Source organism: Silene latifolia, chromosome 9 (assembly GCF_048544455.1).
Source record: "Silene latifolia isolate original U9 population chromosome 9, ASM4854445v1, whole genome shotgun sequence".
Classification (NCBI taxonomy): Eukaryota; Viridiplantae; Streptophyta; class Magnoliopsida; order Caryophyllales; family Caryophyllaceae; genus Silene; species Silene latifolia.
In genome coordinates, this window is record NC_133534.1 from 156,688,747 (window position 1) to 156,711,706 (window position 22,960).

Sequence of the window (22,960 nt, forward strand, 5' to 3'; positions counted from 1 at the left end):
CGATTTGAGTAGATACGGATATGTCTACTTAATGAAGCATAAAAGTGAGTCCTTTGAGAAATTCAAGGAATACCAGAACAGGGCTGAAAACCAACTTGGTAGAAAGGTTAAAGCACTCCGTTCAGATCGGGGTGGCGAATATCTATCAAATGAGTTTGATCAACACCTTAAAGTTTGTTGAATCGTTTTGCAGTTAACTCCACCTGGAACACCTCAATTAAATTGTGTGTCCGAACGGAGAAATCGAACCTTACTTGATATGGTTCGATCCATGATGAGTCACACGGTAGTGCCTGATTCATTGTAGGGGTTTGCTCTTTTGTCAGCTGCTCTTATACTTAACCGAAGTCCGACTAAAGCTGTCGACAAGACTCCATATGAAATGTGGAAGGGAACGGTCCCTAACTTGTCCTTTATTTGGGTTTAGGGCTGCGAGGCTTATGTCAAGTGGAGACACGAGGATAAGCTCGGCCCGTGATCGGTCAAGACATACTTTATAGGTTATCCAAAAGGAACATTTGGTCATTACTTCTATTCGCCTACCGAACATCGAGTTTTTGTTGCGGCTAGTGCGATGGTCTTAGAGAAATAATTTCTCGAGAACAAGACGAGTAATAGAACCTTCGAGCTGTCGGAGATTCCAGAACCAACAACCGAGGAACGGATGGAGGAAGTTGTTCCTCCAACTGATGACACGGTTCATATTCCTGAGGAACCTAGGAGGTCGGGTAGAGTCTCTAATCCTCCGGACGGATACATTGGTATGGTCGAGGAGAATGACGTTTTACTCCTTGAGACTAATGAACCTGCTACCTATAAAGGTGCTATGGCCTGTTCCGACTCAAAGCTATGGCTCGAATCCATGCAATCCGAGATGGACTCCATGTATGAGAATAACGTATGGGATCTAGTTGATTTACCTAATAAGGTACAACCTCTACAGTGTAAATGGCTTTACAAAATAAAGGATTCTGTAGACGCGCAACCAGATACCTATAAGGCACGACTTGTGGCAAAAGGTTTCACTCAAGTGCACGGATTGTATTATGATGAAATTTTTGCACCCGTAGTTATGTTACGTTCCATTCGGATAATCTTACCGATAGCCGCATTTCATGACTATGAAATTTGGCAAATGGATGTGAAAACCGCCTTCTTAAATGGTTATTTGGAAGAAGAGTTGTACATGGTGCAACCCGAAGGTTTCATAGATCCTGAACATCCTAAGAAAGTATACAAGCTTAAGCGTTCCATTTATGGACTTAAGCAAGCTTCTCGGAGTTGGAATCATCGTTTCGACCAGGTGATAAAAGAGTATGGTTTAACTCGATCGGTCGAAGAACCATGCTTATATATCAAGTCGAGTGGGAGCAAGATTGTATTCTTGATATTGTATGTTAATGACATACTCTTGATTGGGAATGACATTCCTCTCCTATCTTCGGTTAAAGAATGGTTGAAGAACCATTTCCAGATGAAAGATCTGGGTGAGACACAACGCATTTTGGGAATCCGTATCTACCGAGATAGATCACGACGGACGTTATCACTAAGTCAGGAGTCTTATTTGGATAAGATTCTTGAGAGGTTCTGTAACACCCCCATACTCAAAGTGCCTTACCAGGACCACTCAGGTATAAGGATGCCACCATATCGGTTACCCGAGGCATGATATTCATAAGACAATAATGAAACAGCTTTAAATGATATAACTTTAGTGAAAAGTACAACCAAGACCAAATCCCAAAATACGGGTACAAGTTCTCAAACCAACTGTCTAAACAACTAAAGGCAAAGTTTATAAAACTACTAAGCTACAGCGGAAGACTTCTATCGTCAGACAGTGGCACATCCCAGCAATCCCATATGACTGAACTCAAACCTGCTCAATTACTACTCACCATCCACGAATGGATCACCGCAGGTTTTACAAAACAACAACCGGGGTCAGTACTAATCACACAACTTATATATATCAACAATACGATAAACAGACAGCTTAACCGTCACACACACACAATCACACCAGTCCCATCAATCTCAATCACCGACTGTCCACTAGACCAGCCCTGCCAGTGGGGGACCGCAGCCATACCCACCTAAGCCCCGCTCATCATAGCGATCGATAACCCTGTCCATTAATGTGCACATCCCACATGTGGCGGGTTCCACAGAAGGAGAAACTAGGGCGTGAAGCCACTCCCGCAAGTGACTCCACTCAGCCGAGAACGCATCTCGAGAGCCATAGACAAACAATCACAATCACTGCCGTCACAACACAATTACTATATCAAACAATCAATCTCAACACATCAACAATCATCCCATTATGGGACTAATACTGAGTAGCAAATCCTACCTGGAAAGCACACCAATCAGACGGTTTCAACAGCTGTATCAAAAAGCCTCTTCTACAAATCCTCCTCCAAATACATACACATAACCACTACCAATTGTTATCTACAACAAAAACCCCAATTCCCCATATTAGGGTTTAAACAAACTCAAAGAAATAGTATAAAATTGGTATGTAGATCTTACCCTTCACGCAAGGAACACTATGATGCAAAGAACCAGATGATCCGACACTCCTAGCTATGGGGATTTGCCAACAACGCGACGAGAGAGAACTACGTAACTCCTTTTTCTTTTGAAGGGTTTAGAAAGGTTAAAAGTGATTAAATAAACTGACGAAAACCTTTTATATCAAACTCGCGTTATTAGCAAAACCCGTCAAAACATTCCCCGTAAACCGGCTACTCGATCGAGTAGCTAAGGTACTCGATCGAGTGCCCCCTTACTCGATCGAGTATCTACGTTACTCGATCGAGTACCCAACAGGTCAGAAACTATTTTAAAACGCAACACACCCTTACTCGACATAGTAAGGCCTACTCGATAGAGTACCAAGAGACTCATAAAACCGTAGTATTACTGTCTTCCCTCCTTAAAAAGAACTTCGTCCCCGAAGTTCAACCCATACATGAAACAACCATGCTAACTCGACCAAGACACAACAACATAACTAAGAACTCAAGAAATCGACCGAACATAAAACATGAACTCTTAACACCCACTCCACCAACTATGTTTACTTCCTTAACATGACTCACGATATCGTATCCACCACATATATATCTCTCACAACACCAACTCCATACATAACCAACTACCATCCTCTAACGCTGCTAGCTCCATAGTATCATCCACTATCAAATCCAAAATCAAGACACTCATAGACATCAAACGGAATGTTACATTCTACCACCTTTAAAAGGAACTTCGTCCTCGAAGTTTACTAACACTCATAAACATCATCATCCAACTGTCAACACTGGTGAAATATTCTCACACTCCTAAACATCGAACTACTACAAGCACGGTCATGACCTTTAACAAAATTAACCACAACACGAATCAACCTTTTATTCGACATCAAGACTCAAACTTCCAAATATATTACCATATGCACACCCATCAAAATCTCTTTTATCGCATCCTACTCCTCTTAAGATAAATGTTACGTCCGCGTAACTCGCTAATACTAAATCCTAGATATATATTTTCATTATCCTCATCACCACCGCATGTCAAAGATAACCACCTATAATCTAAACACTCGCCATGGACATATCCAAGGCTCTCTTACTTAAAAAACTCTCATACTTCAGTTCACTCGTCACACCACCTAACCTATACCACAAAATCCTTAGCTTAACCCAAAACTTCACTTGTTCCCTATTACCGCAACATGACACACCTCTCTATATAAACTATCTAAAACGCTTATCGGCAAAAGCATAACTCACGATCCACACTTGTTACGTACACTCACACTAGATCCTCAAGTTCCTTTCTTTCATTACTGCAAGACTTATACATAACTTAATACGACACTTATTATTCAACACACTACACTCACTGTCTCAACAAAGGATTATGAACCACCTGCATATATCTGATCATTACCACACATGTTCTACGAATCTCTTGCCATGACTATGACTACCGATGCCTCATCTTAAAACAAGATCAAAATTATCAGAATAACTTCTCACAATCGTGTCCCATCAACAGAATGTCACTATACCATGACAACAACGAAAACATGTACAACTCTCTTTCATATCATACTCTACCCTCATTCCAAAACTTAACTGGTAAGAAACATCGATAACAAAACAACTGTCTATCTGTACAAACTGAAACTCACAGGAAGCAACATCAAACAAAACAACAATCTATGTATGACTGGTATGTACTTTCGAAACTCGAATCATAATCATCCCGCCTACTCCACCACAACCGGTGACGGCATCACAACACCGCCACCAACAGCCACACCGCAGTGCGAAAAAAAATACCCGCATCTCAACACTAAATATTGTGCCCGGATCACCACCCGAGGCACCACAACCACATCGATAGTCATCACAACTGCATATAACTCCCATAACTACTGACTCAGAATAACTTTTCCGACATGAAAAACTTACTCAAATCCACTTTACTAAATCATAACACAACATATTTTATGAATTAAACAGATAATAACCTCGTGAATATCATCCCCTTACCATATCACAGATTGACATGTATCATGAATACATACAAGTATAACCAGTTATGCCAGATCACTCAAATTATTGCCTTTTTGAATATCATTCAATTAGATTATCGTACCTAACATGCATTACAGAACATTCAAATAACAAATTTATGATAATCACACCATACCACGTCTTGTGAGGTCAAAACCTCACACAAACATTTATATATCACAGACCCATAATCACATCCAACCAGTCAATCCTGATAACGTAAGTTACCACCAGATAAAAGTTACCTCTCACCCGAGCTTAATTCGTATGCCCCTCATAACACATTCTCTCATTCGCATAACCATCACCTCATGCCAAATATAACCATACCATTAATACTCAACTACTAACAACTGCATCATATAACCACATCTTATGCTCTCTCTCACAACCATACATATCAATCTGGTCTCTACAAAATCAACCTCTTTAGGATTGCTACCTTTCAAATATACCATCACCCTTAACCACTAGTCACAAATCATAACACTACCACTGTCCGGACATCAAACCTCTTACAACTATCTCTAAACATCACGATTTCTTTCCTATCTTTGGTGAACATCCCAAACAACGAACATCAAATCCATCAACAAAATTACCTCAACATTCTTTCCAATACTATCCTTAATTGTATCATCATCTAACTCTCCACCAAAAATCTCGTATCGTGCAAATACTCCACCAACTTCATACTCCCTTAATTCCTCTAAACTCATGATTAATCATGTTGTCCCTGACACTTCTGTATAACCATTAACTTATTTACTCTTGACAGTATGATACATCTCAACGATTCCTTACTTTTATGTCACATAACTCCGGTGAACATTTTTCTCTACTTACTTTTATCCTTCTTTTCTCTTTATACTCAACAATACCATTTAATAGTCAACTCCTTATTACTTCTACCTAACTCTTTAGTGCTCCAATTACCTTCTCATCGCTCTAAAACCCAAATTCCATTATTTATATCGATATTACCTCACTCTTTCTTACCATGGATCTTCTCTTGCTATGCTATCACTCACACTTGCCACTAATCTATCCATAAAATCAACGTTCACTGTCCAAACAATTGCATCTCCTTTGTACCTCTCTAGCAATCAGAATTCCTTTTGTACTGTTAATTGCCCAAGGAAATCACATAGTAGTTTCATATCTTAATAAACCAAATCTCCCAAACTAACTCACTGTCTACAAATCAACCTCGCGACATGTCTCCACAAAGTTCAGTATATACTACTCTTCTCAACCCCTTTAAAACGAACTTTCACTGTGTATATTCTTAACCCACACAACTCCTAACCATCCCCCTCCATGATTCTTTACACGTCTCAAGCTACCGCCATTTGCGTCCCTCATTTCAATCTTTTCATTCTCACGGTCCATAAACTCACGTCATCCCTTGCCCACATTCACTTACATTTTCATTACTCAACATACAATCATGTCACTCATCTCGTCTCACACAACATGCCCTATGCCTCAATTAAGCCTTACCAATCTTCCTTTTCTTTTTCCTCTACCGATCACAACACATATAAATCATGTCCTCCCCACCGAACTCATACTCATCATAGGTGCCACTCTTTACATCATAAGATTGGGTAACTTACGCATCAGGATCAACATACATGTAAAACGGTGCAAAAAGAAGCAAATTAATACCTTTAAATTAAACATAATATGCAACGAATGTTAAAAGATAAGCATATGACCCAAAACAGGGGTCACTAGATCGAGTACAGGCCACTCGATCGAGTAAGTGACTTACTCGATCGAGTAAGTGACGTACTCGATCGAGTGCCCCCTTACTCGATCGAGTACCAAGGATACTCGGTCGAGTACCCCTAATCTCAGCACTGTCCAGTTTTCGTAAAACAGTCATAACTCACTCATTTCTTGGTCGTTTTGGGCGTGTGACCTATCGTTAGAATCGTAAAAGGACACGCTATCACCTCCAATTGGAATCACATCAAAATAATTTATGTATCTCAAATTATAACAGTTTAAAGACAACCACTTTATAAACGAAAAACACAACTATTGATTTTTACTTCCCAAACGACTTAAACAACAACAAGGTAGACAAAACGACTCAGTACACATAAAACCAGTATTGCTAATCTCATGTTACCATCTTCAAAAATCAAGCAACAACATCCATCATGCACATATATTATTTAACTCATTAGTCATGTACTAACCGCATACTTTAAATTTTATAACTTTTCGTAACACAACATTCTCATACATTACAAATCCTATTTCCATGTTACTAATACAACAACATTACAAATACACTTCGTCACCTAAACATATTCATAATCACAAAATTCATATTCTCATGCAATTGCTACTCCATCTTTTCCAATCAATTCATCCATTTCCAACACATTACTCATCATTCTCATACACTTTTCTAATAATTTCAACCAACATTGTAAACCAACTATCATGCAACATGCTTTCAATCAACAACATACGAAATCACATTATCACCATCTTTTCTACACATTCCCCATTCTCCACATACATACATCCACTGATTCATGCCACACATCACCATATAGGTACACAATTCACAGGATAAACACATAGCGATCCCGACTCATATCCCATGGTGACCGGTTCAAAATTGTAGGGCGACTTCGCGACTTTAGGACGTCTCCCAAGTCTTTGCATTAGCTCCTACAACCTTTACCCCGGGTTCATTTTAATTGACTCCCTATATTCATTGGGTTCATTGGTTACAGGTTTCAGGATCGTCGCTCTGATACTATTTGTAATACCCCCATACTCCAAGTGCCTTACCAGGACCACTCAGGTATAAGGATGCCACCATCTCGGTTACCCGAGGCATGATATTCATAAGACAATAATGAAACAGCTTTAAATGATATAACTTTAGTGAAAAGTATAACCAAGGCCAAATCCCAAAATACGGGTACAAGTTCTCAAACCAACTGTCTAAACAACTAAAGGCAAAGTTTATAAAACTACTAAGCTACAGCGGAAGACTTCTATCGTCAAGACGGTGGCACATCCCAGCAATCCCATATGACTCAACTCAAACCTGCTCAATTACTGCTCACCATCCCCGAATGGATCGCCGCAGGTTTTACAAAACAACAACCGGGGTCAGTACTAATCACACAACTTATATATATCAACAATACGATAAACAGACAGCTTAACCGTCACACACACACAATCACACCAGTCCCATCAATCTCAATCACCGACTGTCCACTAGACCAGCCCTACCAGTGGGGGACCGCAGCCGTACCCACCTAAGCCCCGCTCATCATACCGAGCGATAACCCTGTCCATTAATGTGCACATCCCTTCTGTGGCGGGTTCCACAGTAGGAGAAACTAGGTCGTGAAGCCACTCCCGCAAGTGACTCCAATCAGCCGAGAACGCATCTCGAGAGCCATAGACAATCAATCACAATCACAGCCGTCACAACACAATTACTATATCAAACAATCAATCTCAACACATCAACAATCATCCCATTATGGGACTAATACTGAGTAGGAAATCCTACCTAGAAAGCACAACAATCAGACAGTCTCAACAGTTGTATCAAAAAGCCTCTTCTACAAATCCTCCTCCTATCATACATACACATAACCACTACCAATCATTATCTACAACAAAACCCCTAATTCCCCATATTAGGGTTTAAACAAACTCAAAGAAACAGTATAAAATTGGTATGTAGATCTTACCATTGACGCAAGGAACACTATGATGCAAAGAACAAGATGATCCGACACTCCTAGCCTTGGGGATTTTCCAACAACGCGACGAGAGAGAACTACGTAACTCCTTTTTCTTTTGAAGGGTTTAGAATGGTTAAAAGTGATTAAATAAACTGACGAAAACCTTTTATATAAAACTCGCGTTATTAGAAAAACCCGTCAAAACATTCCCCGTAAACCGGCTACTCGATCAAGTAGCTAAGGTACTCGATCGAGTGCCCCCTTACTCGATCGAGTATCTACGTTACTCGATCGAGTACCCAACAGGTCAGAAACTATTTTAAAACGCAACACACCCTTACTCGACAGAGTAAGGCCTACTCGATAGAGTACTCAGAGACTCATAACACCGTAGTATTATAGGTTCAGCATGACCAACTCCAAAAAGGGGAACCTTCCAATGACGTCTGGGATGCAGTGGAGCAAGTCTCAGTCACCCACGATACCTAAAGGGATTGAGCGCATGAGTCGTGTTCCTTATGCATCTACAATAGGATCAATCATGTATGCCATGATTGTGGGAAATAATTTGTATACTTCCCTTTAATATGAAGGATTATAACGATTTAACAAAGATGATCTAAGGTCATAAAATAAAATACATAAACAAAAGTAAAAGGATTTAGAATTAACCTCAGGTCCTAGCACAATTGGCCTAAGAACAATATCAAAATTGATATTCGCCTATTAGTTGCACCCAAGACGATCTGAGATATGACCTTTGATTATGCTAGAAATCAATCTAAATTTTTTTGTAAAATTTTATTGTCTTTGTGTTTTGTGAAGAGAAAGAGGAGGCAAGGTCAGAAAAAGCATTAGGTCAGAAATAATTCTCTACCTTTCTTTTTATATAGACCGAAATCCGAAATCAATTAGGAAAGAAATAACCTCCTAATTTTAAATAAACAGACCGAAAATAAGGAGTGTATTTTCTTTATTTTGGTCTTTCCAAAAATATATAAAGTGTGTTAAATTGTCATCTAGTGAGGATCGAACCCATGACCTCTTGGCTTGTGTACCCTCACTATTTCCACTATGACACATTCAACTTGTTGATATTAAATACAACTGATTATATTTAACTACGAATTAACAGATTAATTCGTCCAAACTAACCTTATATATATTTAATTAAATATAACTTATTATATTTATTTTACGAATTGACAGTTAATTCGTCTCAACTTAATATTATTTAATTTTCATTAAATAATTATCTCATCAACACATTGATTAACTTTTTAGTCATTTTGGGCATCAATGTAATTATTTTCTATAACCACATTTCTCAAATACGTCCTATAGGTGTGACCTTTAGGGACCAATTGATCACCGCCATCTGTATGATAATAACGTCAAACTTTCTAGCAAGCCAACCGTTATTAGGTAAACGTTAATCAACTGATTAAATATACGAAGTATACCCTTGTGAACCTGTAAGAGATTTACAAATGTTATCACACTAATTTGTGGAGGACACCAGCTCCAACAAACTCCCACTTGTCCTCACAAGTGTATGTGCGATAACCGATTCACATATCCTTTAAAATTTCTCCCACTCAATGTAAAACAATTTGCAAATCCGAATTCACAAAGGTCGTATTTTACAAGCGATCAATATCAAGAGTGGTTTTACCGACTAGAGAGTAACTTAACTGATAAACGAATCAACATTCGAGCATGGCCATGCATTTCAGTTACAAATCCTCGAGTGGCCCTGAGAAATAACTATACCTGATAAGGGATGGATATTTTCCTCAACTCAAATCCCGCAGACGTAAGCACAGTATGAAATGACCCAGAAAAAATCTACTTAGCCCCAGTTACGGTAGACCGTGAGAAAGAAACCAAAGTCACCCAAAGACTGCCTTAATCTCAAGAGACAGTTGATAGTCAAAAGAATCGACTCTAGGTACACAGTGGATGTCCTATCCACGACCTGGCATCGAATGTTATAAAACATTTAGGACTCCATTACGTTGTCACAAAAATTTATCCTACGAGGTATCGTCATAATCTTGTATCTGTGATCGATTAGTCAACCGTTTAACTTATGGATCGTTGAACCCACCATCAATCGACTGCACAATATAATAGCCGGAGTTATCAGCTCACATTGGCGATTACGGACGAAAAGAAATATATTGTAATTCAGTTCACTTTGTGGCGTTCAATGTTGTCAGTACAATCCACATGAAAAACAAAATATTATATATATAAAACGATGAAGTTATAAATAATATATGAAAAAGATAATGTATCAAATCCATAATCAAGTACTACAACTTAGGAACATGTTTAATTCCCATGGAATTAACATGCCCTACATGCTTATCATAATTCAACGGTTTGGTGAGAGGATCTGCGATGTTATCATCCGTCGCAATCTTGTCAATCACTATCTCTTCTTGCTCCACGTAATCACGGATCAGGTGAGCCTTCCGAAGTACATGTCTAGATTTGTTGCTAGACTTTGGCTCCTTAGCCTGGAAGATGGCACCTCTATTGTCACAATAGATGGTGATCGGGTCATTGGAACTAGGAACTACCGAAAGGCCTTGTAAGAATTGACGCATCCAAATCGCTTCCTTTGCTGCCTCCGAAGCAGCATAGTACTCGGATTCAGTAGTAGAATCTGCTACAACACTCTGTTTGGAACTCTTCCACCGGTGACCGCAAAGACCATTAAGAGTGAAGACGAACCCGGACTGAGATTTTGAATCATCTCGATCCGTTTGGAAGCTAGCATCTGCGTAACCGGTTGCGCATAGCTTAGTATCGCTTCCATAAGTCAATACCCAATCCTTAGTCCTCCGTAGGTACTTGAGGATATTTTTGAGTGTTATCCAGTGTGTTTCACCTGGAGTCTTTTGGTACCGACTCGTCATACTCAATGCATATGCCACGTCTGGACGTGTGCATATCATGGCATACATGATCGATCCTATTGCAGAAGCATAAGGAACACGACTCATGCGCTCAATACCTTCAGGCATCGTGGGTGACTGAGACTTGCTCAACTGCATCCCAGTCGTCATAGGAAGGTTCCCCTTCTTGGAGTTGGTCATGCTGAACCTCTCAAGAACCTTATCTAGATAAGACTCCTGACTATGTGATAACGTCCGTCGTGATCTATCTCGGTAGATACGGATTCCCAAAATACGCTGTGCCTCACCCAGATCTTTCATCTGGAAATGGTTCTTCAACCATTCTTTAACCGAAGAAAGGAGACGAATGTCATTCCTAATCAAGAGTATGTCATCGACATACAATATCAAGAATACAATCTTGCTCCCACTCGACTTGATATATAAGCATGGTTCTTCGACCGATCGAGTGAAACCATACTCTTTTATCACTTGGTCGAAACGAAGATTCCAACTCCGAGAAGCTTGCTTAAGTCCATAAATGGAACGCTTAAGCTTGCATACTTTCTTAGGATGTTTAGGATCTATAAAACCTTCGGGTTGCACCATGTACAACTCTTCCTCCAAATAACCGTTTAAGAAGGCGGTTTTCACATCCATTTGCCAAATCTCATAATCATGAAATGCGGCAATCGCTAAGATTATCTGAATGGAACGTAGCATGACTACAGGTGCAAAAATCTCATCATAATGCAATCCTTGCACTTGAGTGAAACCTTTTGCCACAAGTCGTGCCTTATAGATATCTGGTTGCGCGTCTACAGAACGCTTTATTTTGTAAAGCCATTTGCACGGTGGAGGTTTTACCTTATTAGGTAAATCAACTAGATCCCATACGTTATTCTCATACATGGAGTCCATCTCGGATTGCATGGCTTCGAGCCATAGCTTTGAGTCGGAACAGGCCATATCACCTTTATAGGTTGCGGGTTCATTACTTTCTAGAAGTAAAACATCATTCTCCTCGACCATACCAATATATCTGTTCGGAGGATGAGAGTCTCTACCCGACCTCCTAGGTTCCTCAGGAATATTAACCGTATCATCAGTTGGAGGTACATCTTCCTCCATCTGTTCCTCGGTTGTTGGTTCTGGAATCTCCGACAGCTCGAAGGTTCTATTACTCGACTTGTTCTCGAGAAATTCTTTCTCTAAGAACGTCGCACTAGCCGCAACAAATACTCGATGTTCGGTAGGCGAATAGAAGTAATGACCAAATGTTCCTTTTGGATAACCTATAAAGTATGTCTTGACCGATCGCGGGCCGAGCTTATCCTCGTGTCTCCACTTAACATAAGCCTCGCAGCCCCAAACCCGAATAAAGGACAAGTTAGGTACCGTTCCCTTCCATATTTCATATGGAGTCTTGTCGACAGCTTTAGACGGACTTCGGTTAAGTATAAGAGCAGCTGACAAAAGAGCATAACCCCATAATGAATCAGGCACTACGGTGTGACTCATCATGGATCGAACCATATCAAGTAAGGTTCGATTTCTCCGTTCGGACACACCATTTAATTGAGGTGTTCCAGGTGGAGTTAACTGTAGAGCGATTCCACAGTCTTTCAGGTGTTGATCAAACTCATTTGAAAGATATTCGCCATCACGATCTGAACGGAGTGCTTTAATTTTTCTACCCAGTTGGTTCTGTACCCTATTCTGGTATTCCTTGAATTTCTCAAAGGACTCACTTTTATGCTTCATTAAGTAGACATATCCGTATCTACTCAAATCGTCCGTGAAAGTGATAAAATATCTATAGCCATCTCTAGCGGTAATTGACATAGGTCCACATACGTCCGTATGTATGAGTCCTAATAGGTCACTAGCGCGCATTCCAAAACCTTTGAAGGAAATTTGAGTCATCTTGCCAATGAGACATGATTCACACATCCCATATGCAGAAAATCCGAATGAGGGAATAGTCCCATTATCGACGAGTTTCTTTACGCGTTTCTCATTTATGTGTCCCATTCGAAAATGCCATAGATAGGTTTGATATTTGTCACCAACCTTTAATTTCTTATTATTCATGTGTAATACTTCCGTGGTTTGATCTAAGATATAAATTCCATTCATGGAAACTGCTTTGCCATAAATCACTTCATTAAAAGATAAAATACAACTATTATCCTTTATTGAAAATGTAAAACCTTCTTTAGCAAGTACGGAAACAGAAATAATGTTCTTAGATAAACTGGGTACATAGTAACAATTATTTAAAGATAACTCAAAACCACTAGGGAGTTGGATTACATATGTTCCCTTCGAGGCAGCAGCTACTCGTGCTCCATTCCCGACTCGCAGGTCCACATCACCTTTTTCGATAGGTATGATGTTCTTTAGGCCCTGCAAATGATTACACAGATGAGAACCACAACCAGTATCTAGTACCCAAGTTCCGAAACTTGCATGGTTAATCTCAATCATATGAATATAAGATGACATACCAACAGGAACGACGCGGCCTGCCTTGATGTCCTCACGGTAGACGGGACAGTTCCTCCTCCAATGTCCAGTCTTGTGACAATGGTGGCACTCTATGTCACCGCCTTTGCTCTTTGTCTTGTCCTGTGAGCCACTAGTCTCACCAGGCGCACTCTTACCATTTCCTGGCTTCTTAAACTTTGGCTTACCTACAACTAGGTCGCCAAGAGCCTTGCCCTTACCTTTACTCTTGTTGTGAATCGTGAGAACATCCTGCTTCATGCTCCCACTCAATTTCATATCCTTCTCGGTCTGTACGAGAAGGGAGTGTAGCTCATGAGGACTCTTTTTCAAGTCATTCATGTAGTAGTTCGCCATGAAAAGGGCAAAACCATTGTGAAGAGAATGAAGCATTCGGTCAATGACAATGCTCTCACTGACTCTACAATTCAGTGACTCCAGTTTCTCGACATTCTCAATCATGTGAAGAATGTGTGGGCTAACCGGTTGGCCCTTCTGGAGTTTCGCATCAAAGAAGCGACAAGTATGGTCATATGTGATGATTCTCGGTGCCTTTGAGAACTCATTAATGAGCGTGGTGAAAATCTTGTTTGCACCTTGGGCAATGAAGCGTCTCTGCAAATTGGTTTCTATTGCAAAGATGAGTACGTTCTTTATCGCACCCGCTTCCATAACGAAATCACTATAAGCGAGTGACTCGTTGGCTTCTGCATTTGGGCCTGGGTTGACCGGTAATGGCTCAGTTAAATACCTGAGCTTACCGTCAGCAATGGCAGCATTCCGTAGTGCCGTCTCCCAGTCCGCAAAGTTGGACCCATCATTCTTCAGTCGCGTGGACTGATTCATTTGGTGCATGAATACTTTTAGCCAGGATGAACGATCTAGTGTGGCACTAGGCATTGGGTTTGCGTTATTTCCAGCCATTTGTTGTAACAGTATTATTGATAATAAGCGTGTTCTACACTGCGAAAGAAGAATAAAATAATACATGCATCGTTTTTATTTTAAGTCTAATGAACTAATGTCATAACGCGAAGACTCAAAAACATTTATACAATTGACCTCCCTCAAGAATTATATAAATGACACCAAGACTCAATTCTCTGTAAATTGATAAGCTAACCCGTTAGCTAATTCTACCGTTAGAATTCCTGGTCGATAAATTTCTATAAATTCTATCTTTAGTCCATCATAATCACGAGAAACTCTTCGGACTATGATGTTGAGGTAAACTATGTCAACACAACTACTTACCCAACGTAGAAGGGGTCATATTAGGCCTACCGACGAAGAAGGGACTCATAGATGTTTGCCCTTATAAAGACTAATCTCAATTTCCGGTTTTTAGAGGAAGATCCCATCAACTATTTTTAATTCATTTTAAGTGAACTATTATCTAGCATGCGAGAATGATATAAACTAAAGTGATGGCTTATAGACTGTGACATCTGCATGTCCATGAAAACTAACATACAACTATATGAGTCAATTTTCATGCATTTAAGTAGTAGGTGGTTTGGTTTTAGGCGGAATATGATGCAGTTACTAGCATGTGAATGAAAAGCAATAAAATGAAAAACGTAAAAAAAATAAAAGTCCTAGTGTGGCCTATCCTATCAAAATGAAAAATAAATACAAGTTTGGAATCCATCCTTGGACCCGAGAAGCTTGTCTTGATGTTCCATCTTGATCCATGTAGCGGGGGTGAGCTTGAATCTTCATCTTTAGTCTTCTTTGAAATTACAATAATTAAAATTACATAATTGACCTATTAATTACATTCTAATTTCAAAACCCAAAACTAAAATAAAGGAGATCGAGATCTCATAATTACATAAAAATTATATTTCCTTCATTACGAAAACATAATTGAATAAGGCCACACTAAGTATTGCTAATTACAACCGATTGCAAAATTAAATACGTAAATAAAATTCATTCATTCGATTCATTCAACATAATTAAAAGCATCAACTAAAAAAAAATTAAACATACATAATACAATAAATTAATTATGTTGATTAATTTATCCAAACCACCTATTTAAATTAAATTAAGTGACAATCCCGCAATTTAATCACATTAATTCATACTTAATCCCTATTAAACTTGTAATATGAATTCTATCCGTCAAAATTTTAAACTGCTTTAAAATAACTTGGTATCATTAAATTGTGAACCGATTCACAATAACTAATTGGCCAAAATAAAAAAAAAATAAAAAAATAAAAAAACAAAATCCAATTTTTTTTAAATTGGTCACGGCAAAAAAAACAGGAAAAAATTTTTTTTTTTATGTTTCAGCTGCACGGCTGAATATTTAAAAAAAACTCCTTTCCTATTATAATTTGGTAAATAGGACAAACTTTCCATAACTTTTTTTCCCTTTCTATTTCGGCAAAAAGGCAAATAAAAAAATTTCCTATTTTTTTTTCTCTCTCGATTTACCAAAAAAAACAAAACAATTTTTTTTTATACGGTAAACCCTAAAAAAACGCCTTCCCCCTTTTTTTTCTCTTTTACGGCACTTATGCCCTAATTCAAAGATATGATGAAAAAGTTTAAGTTGCTATTAGGACATGATTTAGCAAATACATTAACAAACATGATTAATCGTATATGCTAAAACTATATAGCAAAAACGAATTCTTATATCAATGACATGATGATACTATATGTAATTTAACTTAATCTGCATTAAATCAAAATCTACCAAATTCTTCATATGATAATTTTAACCGATTAAAACAATGATATGATCTATAGAAATTGGTTATATATCATCAAACAAAAGGAAAAACGAAAGAAGGAGAAAGAAAAAAAACAGGCCGAAACAAAACCTCGGCCAAAAAAAAAAATTAAGCCGAAAAACGAAACCCTAATTTTTTTTTTCCAAAAATCAGGTTATTGTTTACATACAATTTTTATGAAAATCATCAAGATTAAAATCGTAACCTAGTGCTCTGATACCACTTGTGGGAAATAATCTGTATACTTCTCTTTAACATGAAGGATTATAACGATTTAACAAAGATGATCTAAGGTCATAAAATAAAATACATAAACAAAAGTAAAAGGATTTAGAATTAACCTCAGGTCCTAGCAAAATTGGCCTAAGAACAATATCAAAATTGATATTCGCCTATTAGTTGCACCCAGGACGATCTGAGATATGCCCTTTGATTATGCTAGAAATCAATCTAAAATTTTTTGTAAAATTTTATTGTCTTTGTGTTTTGTGATGAGAAAGAGGAGGCAAGGTCGGAAAAGCATTAGGTCAGAAATAATTCTCTACCTTTCTTTTTATATAGACCGAAATCCGAAATCAATTAGGAAAGAAATAACCTCCTAATTTTCGGCCAAACATACCGAAAATAAGGAGTGTATTTTCCTTATTTTTGGTCTTTCCAAAAATATATAAAGTGTGTTAAATTGTCATCTAGTGAGGATCAAACCCACGACCTCTTGGCTTGTGTACCCTCACTATTACCACTATGACACATTCAACTTATTGATATTAAATACAACTGATTATATTTAACTACGAATTAACAGATTAATTCGTCCAAACTAACCTTATATATATTTAATTAAATATAACTTATTATATTTATTTTACAAATCGACAGTTAATTTGTCTCAACTTAATATTATTTAATTTTCATTAAATAATTATCTCATCAACACATTGACTAACTTTTTAGTCATTTTGGGCATCAATGTAATTATATTTCTATAACCACATTTCTCAAATACGTCCTATAGGTGTGACCTTTAGGGACCAGTTGATCACCGCCATCTGTATGATAATAACGTCAAACTTTCTAGCAAGCCAACCGTTATTAGGTAAACGTTAATCAACTGATTAAATATACGAAGTATACCCTTGTGAACCTGTAAGAGATTTACAAATGTTATCACACTAATTTGTGGAGGACAGCAGCTCCAACAATGATATGCACACGTCCAGACGTGTCATATGCATTGAGTATGACGAGTCGGTACCAAAAGATTCCAGGTGAAACACACTGGATAGCTGTTAAAAATATCCTCAAGTACCTACGGAGGACTAAGGATAGGGTTTTGACTTATGGAGGCGATACTAAGCTATGCACAATTGGTTGCGCAGATGCTAGCTTCCAAACGGATCGAGATGATTAGAAATCTCAGTCTAGATTCGTTTTTACTCTTAATGGTGTTGCGGTCACCTGGAATAGTTCCAAACAGGAAGTTCTAGCAGATTCTACTACTAAGCCATTGAATTATGATAAGCATGGAGGGCACGTTATTTTCATAAGAATTAAACGTGTACCTGAGTTATAGTAGTTGATTATGAATTCGATACGTTATCTTTTTCATATACTATTTATAACTTCATTGTTTTAATATAATATTTTGTTTTTCATGTGGATTGTACTGATAACTTTGAACGCCACAAAGTGAACTGAATTACATTATATTTTGTTTGGTCCGTAATCGTCTACAAGAGCTGATAACTCTGGCTATTATATTATGCAGTCGATTGATGGTGGGTTCAACGAGCCATAAGTCAAACTGTTGACTGATCGATCACAAATGCGAGATTATAACGATACCTCGTAGGACAAATTTTTGTGACAACGTAATGGAGTCCTAAATGTTTAAAACAATCAGTGCCAGGTCGTGGATAGGACATCCATTGTGTTCCTAGAGTCGATTCTTTTGACTATTGAGTGTCTCTTGAGATTAAGGTAGTTTTTGGGTGACTTTGGTTTCTTTCTCACGGTCTGCCGTAACTGGAGGCTAAGTAGATTTTTTCTGGGTCATTTCATACTGTGCTTACATCGGCATGATTCGAGTTGAGGAAAATATCCAACCCTTATCAGGTATAGTTATTTCTCAGGGCCACTCGAGGAGTTGTAACTGAAATGCATGGCCATGCTCGAATGTCGATTCGTTTATCAGTTAAGTTACTCTCTAGTTGGGGAAACCACTCTTGATAATGATCGCTTGTAAAATACAACCTTTGTGAATACGGATTTGCAAATTGTTTAACATTGAGTGGGAGAAATTTTAGGATATGAGAATCGGTTATCGCACATACACTTGTGAGGACAAGTGGGAGTTTTTGGAGCTTGTGTCCTCCACAAATTAGAGTGATAACATTTGTAAATCTCTTACAGGTTCACAAGGGTATACTTCGTATTTTAATCAGTTGATTAACGATTACCTAATAACGGTTGGGTTGCTAGATAGTTTGACGTTATAATCATACAGATGGCGGTGATCAACTGGTCCCTAAAGGTCACACCTATAGGATGTGTTTGAGAGATGTGGTTATAAAAATATAATCACATTGATGCCTTATATGACTAAACAGTTAGTCAATGTGTTGATGAGACAATTATTTAATGAAGATTAAATAATATTAGTTGAGACGAATTAACTATCAATTCGTAAATTCAATATAATAAGTTATATTTAATTAAATGTATGTAATGTTAGCTTGGGCGAATTAATCTTTTAATTCGTAATTAAATGTAATCGGTTATATTTAATATCAACAAGATGAATGTGTCATAGTGGTAATAGTGAGGGTACTCAAACCAAGAGGTCATGGGTTCGATCCTCACTAGATGACAGTTTATCTTTAACACATTTATACATTTTTGGGATAACTGAAAATATGGATTTTAATCCTTATTATTTCGGTTCATATGGGCCGATTTTTGGAAAAAGAAAATCAACCCTATTTCTCCATATACTCGGTTATAAGGAGAGTTAGGTTTTTTTTTTCAAAAACCTAATTTTTGCTCATCAGAAAATCACACAAATAAACCCTAATATTTACAGAAAATTGGGGATCTCATTCAAGCAATTTGAGGGGCATTTCACGGAGCATCTTGGGTGCAACTGATAGGAGGGAGAATATCATTGCGATATTGTTCATAGGCCATAAAAGCTAGGACCGAAGGTTATTTCTTAATCATTTACGATTTTGTTTATGCAATTTATTTTATGACTAGTTATCATCACTTTATAATTCGTTATAATCCTTAAATATAAAGGGATGCATACAGATAAATCCCACACTTAGCCTCTCCAATAGCCACACTTGGAGGATCCTTGGGTATCCGAAAGAGGGAGCTTCTCCACAAGAACCTTCCTTGTCCAAATCTTGGATAATCACTCCAAGCACCAACCATAATGGATCTCTACCATGCTCTATTTTCTCAATCACAAGAATAAGGGTCATGCTACCATGGCATCTTGGCCCCTCCTTCTTCAAGACATCAACAAAGAGGTACACATGGACAAGGCAAAATGCAAGAGTTGTTCTCCTAGCCACCTCCGAGACATTAGCATCTAATCGGTTTGAAAAGATGTTGATAAGAGCTAAAATATCCCACTACTACAGATACAAGCTATAACAACGGTTAAAAACAGTTGTTATATAAAAAAGCGGACTTTGTTAAAGCGTCCGTTGTAAAAGGTTTTAAAAACGGTTGGTTTTCTTAAGGAACCCGTTGTTAAAACTATTAACAACGGTTTTAAGTATAAAAACCCGTTGTGGAAAATGTGACTCAATTTTGGGGGGAAAGTTATAACAACGGGTTGTAATATACAAAACTGTTGTTATAACTAAAGACAACGAGTTGTTTATAAATAACCGTTGTTGTTTGTTCTTAAAAAAAAAAATTAAATTAAATATTACTAGATGCATGCATAATTACGGCCCGTTATAATTCCAATGCATGCATTATTACTGCCATCCCTGTGCATATGAACGGACAATATGGAATGAGAAGGGTTAGTAATAAGATTTGAAGCAGTAGAGAGAGATATGATGATGATTATGGCACAACTTCCTAACATATATATTAATTAAAAAACAACTCAAACAACACATTGCTTAGTATAAATACATGCATTATCTCAACTAACATCCCATTATCTCACTATATATCTCCAAACCCTAACTGCTAATACAAACTCCAAATAAACCCTACTTAATCTTTCAAACAAACTCCAAACTCCAACAAAATGAATGATATCATCCTTAAGACTCTTACTATGATCGAGAACAACAACAGTTTCATCCGCCGGTTGCTCCACATTGAGGAAAGTTTCAGGAGCTACATTGCGGATGCTCGATCCATACTGAAGGACGCCAAAGAAGATGGCTTGACAGAGCAAGGCGAGCGATTCATGACTATATGACGATATAGCAACTGCTGAATGGAACCCCCAAATAGCCAAGGAGGAGAGGACGGATATCATAGAGGAAAATAAGACCCTCTATGAAAATATAAGAATTGCATTTTTATTAATGTAATTTTTTTTTTTAATTTATGTATTTATTATATATATATATATATATATATATATATATATATATATATATATATATATATATATATATATATATATATATATATATATATATATATATATAATTATGTTTATCATGTATTTCTCTCTATCATCTTGCGTCTTCTTTGTTTTAGTTTATTTAATTTGTTTTACTAGCTAATTAAGCGAATAATACTTAAAGAAATAACATAATGGTCGATAAAAACACATACACATGCAAATGAAATAATTAGAAAAAGAAAATAATGACAATGAAAGACGATGAAACCAACAGTGACGGCGAGATTTACCTGATAATTAGAGAAAGTAAGAGACGATGAAATCAACAGTGACGGCGAGAAGATAAAGCGACGATGAGAAAGAGACGATGAGAAAGAGAGAGAGAGACGATGAGAAAGAGAGAAAGAAACGATGAGAAAGTGTGTGTTTTGTGTTTGTGTTTGTCTGCTGTGTTTGTGTTTGTGTTTGTGTATGCAGACTTGTGTTTTGTGGCTGTAGCAGACTTGTTTGTGTGGTTTATAGTATGGAAGGTATTGGCAACGGGTATTAAACAAAACCCGTTGTTAAAACGTTTTATCAACTGTTGAAATTTTATAACCGTTGTTAAATAAGTTTTAACAACGGGTTTCAAAAGTAACCGTTGTGATTACTTTTCACTAACTTTGCATCAATTTTGCGCCAAATTATTAACAACGGTTGTGCATGTGTGACCCGTTGTCAAAACTTATAACAACAGTTATATAACCATACCCGTTGTAATTAATTTTAGTATAATTCGTGCCATACATTCTACAACGTCTATTGGGATTTTCGTGAATAATCGTTGTTAATGGGGCGTTGTAGTTGCCTGAATTTGTAGTAGTGTCCACACCATGTGGAGCAAGAAGAAAGTTGATTTGGCTTGTTGATAAGCCCAACATGGAACGGAATTTCTCCTTGTAGCACAACCGAGTCGGAGGAAGCACCGGAACACAACCCGGCTACCCACCAATGGCTCTAACTTCTTCGGCAAGAGGACAAAGCTCACCTTTCGGGAAAACGAAAACGTGATGTTTCGAATCCCAAAACCGAGAACATGCTTCAAGAAATGAAGGTTGCACCTTGACTTGACGAAGCACCAACAATTGACCAACTCCCATGCAAACGAGTTGATACTTTTCGGGAGGCGACAAATCCCAGCACCATTGTCGCAATGCGTTCTCAAAAGCATCCATGAAATATTTTTGTTTAAGAAGAAGAATAGGTTTTGTAGAGATGATTTTGTGTTTCGGATGATGAAACAATGAAGCGCAAACGTCCCTATTTATACCAAATGATCAGCGCGTTTTTCAGAAAAAGGGAAGAGCCGGCTTCCATCGCCAGGCTGCTCGCGCCTCTTTGAGGCTTCCCCAGGATTCCCGCTGTTGACTTGTCTCTTTCAACTTGTGTTTTCTCCTGACACCTCAAACCTCCCGCCAGGAAGCTCGCGCCTCTTCGGGATGATTCAGGATATTTTGTGTTTCCTCACACTCACATTTCCTTGTTTTCGCGTTTTACGAAATCCGACACGGTTTCCATGACGCAGCTTTAAACATACGGATTTTTTTTTCTTTCGTTTTTTAAGGGGGGAAGGGCTAGTCGCCCCGATCCACGATGGATCGTTTCCATGTTAGTCGAAATTACGAAAAATTTTCGCTTTTTCGCAATTTTACATCAAAAATCAAAATCGAGAATTGATAACACGACATCAATTTTCATCAAAATTCAAGCACTCACAAATTCGAGTCTTGACCTAAAAATTCAAAAATCAAATATACTCGCAAAAATCCTTTTTAAAATTCTTTCTTGACGGTTTGAGTTTGAATTTTTCGAGTCAATT